This window comes from Lactuca saligna, chromosome 1 (assembly GCF_052625555.1).
Source record: "Lactuca saligna cultivar CGN05327 chromosome 1, ASM5262555v1, whole genome shotgun sequence".
NCBI classification, from domain to species: domain Eukaryota; kingdom Viridiplantae; phylum Streptophyta; class Magnoliopsida; order Asterales; family Asteraceae; genus Lactuca; species Lactuca saligna.
The window spans coordinates 63181012-63186511 of NC_136417.1; positions in this window are offsets into that span (position 1 = coordinate 63181012).

Sequence of the window (5500 nt, forward strand, 5' to 3'; positions counted from 1 at the left end):
GCTTCCTTCTAGGGTTTCCACACGTTTTTTAGATCCTCCTTCTCTTCTCTTCTTCATCCTCTTTCTCTTGGTGTTTGTGAACCATTAGAGGAGTGGCATTTGTGACTCTAAGCTTTCTAAAGTCATCACAAGGAGGATTTGTGATTGTTATTGCTATATAACAATCAAGGTATGATCTAAACCCTAATTACATGTTATATTGATTATCATATGCTAGATCTAGGGTTTATAGTCTTGGATAAATGGCATATACAATAGAGAAACCTAGATCCAAGCATTAGGGTTTGTATGAGCACATAGGATGTTCTTGTGACCAAAACCCATCAATGTCTACCCTACGTGTAGCGCTGCTGTTTTCATAAAACCCTTGATTTCGGTTTTGGGATCTATTTAAGAATCCCTAACTTGTAGGGCTTTTATGGATCAACATCTATCCTCTAAAGTATGAAACCCTAGCCACCATTTCCTTCTCCTCCATCCTTTTGCTTGTTGTGGGTGTCATTTTGAGAGTGTTCAAGGAAGTTCACTATTCTTTTATGCTTGATTTAGTGTCTCCAGAAGAGATCCAACTTCTTGTACATCTTGTGGACCTTTGTACGTCATTAACTTCCCAACTTTATGATTCAAGATTTCTAGATCTTTCATATTATGGTCTTTGAGTTCCTTTTCATGATTTTGGTTGGATTTCAAGGATGAACTCTAGATAAAGATTGCAACTTTATCATTGTTGAATTTCCTTGGAGTGTTCTATATTTTAGATTTGGAGTTTGGACTTGTTTTGGTGTCATGTATGGGTTCAAGGTCATACTTTCAATATTTTTTTTTACCTAGAATGGTGTAGGACATGCATGTCCATAAAGTTTTGGTTTTTATGAGTCCTTTTTAAATATATTGGACTTCTCGAAAGTTTGGGATTTTGGCTCAACTAATTATGAGCTTAACCAAAAAGTTAGTTTTATGAACAATGTACGCTGAGCTTATCTTTGTACTACATTGTACGTAGGGATGAAGAAATTCGACTATTTTGTCTCGTAGCGCTACGCTGAGCGTAGATGAGCTTCGCGAAGCATAGGCCTACGCTTAGCTTAATTATGTGTTATGTTAAGCATAGTACCATATAGTTGACTTTTGGTTAAACTTGACACGATATGAGTTTTAGACTTAGGATTAGACTCCAATTGTTAATAGGTGGTACGTCCTCACATTTTTTCCAGTGTTGACTCTTTCCGAGACGTGTGTACTTTAGTTGTATTTAGGTGAGTTTCTCACAATGCAACATATCCCATTGAATATCCCTTGCATGGTAGGATAGAGGTAGTGTTAGAGTACAAGTATGCTAGTGGCGAGGATAATTCCTTTGTCATGTATGTGGAGTTTACGACACTTGGTATCTGGGTATGCTAGACTGGTAGGGTTTTTCTAGTTGGATGTATTGTACAGTTAGGCGTTATATTTAGATAGGGTATGTGGGGAACTTCATTTATCAAGATTATTTATGTTTGACTAACGAAGGACTCCATTTGAGAAGTGGTTAAGGGAAGGGTAACTAGGGAAGGCTAGTTGCCAAGGGAATGTACTATGTTAGTATGTTATATGTAATACAGTTATGTGGTAGTGATAACTTGGGTTCTATATAGTCTAAGTTGGATAGCCTGAGAAATCTTTGTCTAATGCCCGCTGTGATGTTCTTGTCTAATTGTTCACTCTCGGGGTGGATCATTTATTCAACTATCTATCTGATCCATGACTACATATAACCTTTTTTACTGTAGGGCAACACCATAGGGTAGCCCATGGAAATTAAATGAAAGGCCATGGGGTAGCCCATGGTACTTTCTTGTAAGACTTAGCCCTATCACTGCATGGAAAGACCATGAAGGTAGCTCATGACACTTGTTAGTAAAACCATGGGGGTTACCCAAGGCATTGCAGGGAAAGACCTTGGGGATAGCCCATGACACAAGCTTGTAATTCCATGGGGGTAGCCCATGAAATTGCAAGGAAAGACCACGGAGGTAAACCGTGGCAATATGCAAAACTATGATTTGGTTCATAAAATTCACTTGGGGGTTGGAACAAATCTGCTATTTCATGTATGATTTTTATGTATATTTATAGGATATTTGATTGTTTTGGCGCTAGAGTCGAACACTTGTGTGGATGCATTATATGTATGATGGAATATGTGGTATACTGGGGAATTCACTAAGCTTTTTGCTTATAATTTTGGATTAAACATTTTACAAATCGTTCGTGAGAAGAGCTAGGCGGTACTGTACACACACATCGAAGATGTTTGTTTCTTCCATTTTGTAAATCTAACTCTAATTACGTATGTTTCCGATAAATCAAATATTAATCAATGGTTTTTGAAGCAAAGGTTTAATTGGTAATTATATTATTAAAATTCAAAAATCTCATTGTAAAATTTGGGACGTTACAGTGCGGCCACATCACTCAAAGGACCATGTCATTTAAGTGATTGCGGTGTGGTGATGTATTGGCCACGGCGTGGTAGTGGATGGGGTTTAAAACCCTAGACCTCGGGATTTGATCCCTATTAAAAGGCTCTAACTCATAGGGTTGCCTCATTTGGCAGCCCTTATTTCTAGAGAAACTCTCCCTCCAAAACCCTAGCCTGTATATGTGTTTATTGAGTGTTTAAGCTTCATTTTGTGAAGGTTGAAGGAAAAAAGAGTCTCTCTTATTGATTGAGTGCTTGGTTCGAGTGTATATCCACCATCTTCACCTTATTTATGACCATTTGGAGCTATAAATATTATACCTTGTTCATTTCTTCATTAGATCTAGTTTATGTCACTTTTTGAGCTTTTGGTCCAATTCATAATGTTCTTGGAATTTGAGTTAACTCAAGAACCTCTTGGTGAATTCTATGACTTCTGGACAAAAGTAGTGGTTATAAATGATGCTTGTATGGCCTAACCTTGTTTTCATGCACTTGGAGTATCCATTAAGAACTTAGGTTTCTTGATCTCGACTTATAGAGTTGTCTTAATGGATAAAGTTGGAAACTTCACACATTTAGACAGTTAGACGAATCAGATCTGAGCTATGGAGCTTTAGAGATTAAGGGTTAAGTGCTTAACCCAGTAAGCTATTTTGGACTCTGGCCACGTTACAATGATGTTCATTCCATGGCGCGGTGGTGAAGGGATTCATGAGTATTTTGTATTTTAGCTGCCACAATGCAGCCATGGTGTTTGCCATGACACGATGATTCGACTATTGACTATGACTGTGATAAATATCTATGTGGGTATTGTACCAACTTTTGCATGTGACGAGCTATAAGGATCTTTGCTTTGATTGTGAGGTGATTTTTCTCACTATACTTTGTACTACAATATGAATCCTTTATATGTAAGGATGTTGGTATGTTGTGTTGATCGGTTAGATGGATAGATTTGTAATAATTATCTATGATTGTTTGTTTGGTAATTATGTATTTTTTATATATGTCGATATATTATGGGTAGGTTGAGGGTGGTCTAGCTATGTGATGTAGGCCAAGATACCCAGGCGGTCTAGTTAATGTTATAGGATGAAGGGAGGAGGATAGCTTAATGTTGTAGGCTTAGGAGGCGGATCAACCCTGTGCTAAAGTCCATGATGTGCTTGTATTGTATGTGTATTATTGTGTGAGGTATCTTAAGGAATGTTGTGATATGTCTCCGACTCGATTCCTACTCTAATAGGGATGGAAAAAGGAGGCCTGAGAATCACAACAAAGAAGACAAGACCGTTAGTCGCCATCCCGGAACGATTCTCTGACAATCAAGTCAGTTCAAGGTTCTAGTGAGAGGGTGAAAAAGTATGTGATAAAGGGTTCAAGTTGAATGTTGGTCCCTTCTCTTGGTGCAGACTTTCCAAGGGATCAACATCCTGAGCGTTACACCTACCGTTTTAGAGGATGACTGGTACTATTTTTTCTTGATGTTGGCCTTAGCACTTGGGTGCCAAGAAACGAACATGAGTTTTTGAAGGGCGAGGGCGAGGACACGACGTTAAGCGTATACTGACTTTTCCCCAGGCCGCCTATCAAATTGACGGTTCCATTATACCTGACGTATTCCAAATGGGATACGTCAACAACTCCCCTAGGCTAGTAGACGTCACCATTTTATTAGGGTAGCTGAGCTATTCTAGCTTGGATCTGGACATGCATTTGGTAGGGATGGCTTTCTAACGACTGCTGACATGATAGAGGCGTTTCTGCATGCGGTTTTCACCATTGTAACCGACTGGACTTCCCACCTGCATTTAAAACTTCCCGCCATTTGAGTCGAACTTCTTTTTTCTAGCTCTTTTCACTTTTCCTGCTTCTTTTCCTTTCCTCTCCTATTTCTATTCTTTGATGGACCATGGCTGACTTGAATATCAGAATCGTTCCTTTTTTAAGCGTGTTTGCTAATCTTCAAGAGAGATTAGGTTTTCTTCCTGATCATGGCATGGAGTATCCTCGAAAGGGGGCGATAATTTCTCGCCCCCACCGGAGGGGAAGGTTGGGGTCCCTATTCTGATCTTCGAGTCTGGTTTGAGGCTACCGACGTTGAACTTTTTTGACGAGATAATGCTCCAATATGGCTTTCTTGCGGACGACCTGACTCCAAACGTTGTCAACAAGATTGTTGGCTTTGAACTCGTCTATCGGGCCCTTGGAATTCTGCCACAATTTTGAGCATTCAAAGCTTTGTTTAATTCTTCTACTCAATCCAGTGTTCGGAATTTTTCCCAAAGGTGGGGTGTTCATGCCTTCATCATCAACCAAAAATCTCTGAAGAAGAGCTGGCAAGATTGGTGACTTTAGGTAAATCGCAACCTTGTGGGTTTTGGTTATCCTCACTTGACCACTTTTTTCGATCGAGCATTAGAACTATTTGGGGCTAGTGCCACTATGACGCAAGCACTAAAGACCATTTGTGTTAATGTCAAGGACTGGGACGATCATATGTTGGTTGCAGTTAGGATGAGCTCTGCCTGGAGGGCCTGAGGGATGATGCCTCAGTTCTACATTGAGAAAGATGGTGGGTGTCTCTCCTTCACCCTCCTCCCCTTTGGAATGCTATTTTGATTTGTAAACTATGATATCCTGTCTCTTGTTTGTAGGTCACAAGAGAATCCTTCCCTTTGAGATGGTGGTGAGGGGTCTCTTTCAGGGCATCTTCCAGTATCAGGAAGTGCCCTTGGTTGAGATGCTCCCTCTGCAAGTTAGTAATGACCGTATCATGACCCTTTCTAGTCCTCTTGTCGTGTCTCCACCCGGGTCTGATCCTCATGTTGTTCAGGTGTTGGTTGATGCGCATGTCGATGGTGTTTCTTGTAAGGAGCCTTTGTCTTCTGATACAGAAAAGGAGGAGATGTCAATTAGACTGACTCGGCATAACACCCGTGTGGTATCCAAACGGTGGCTTTCTTGGTTAGATTCGATGCTTGTGGAGATGCAAACTCCTCATTTCAGAGCATGCTAAAGAGATGGAAC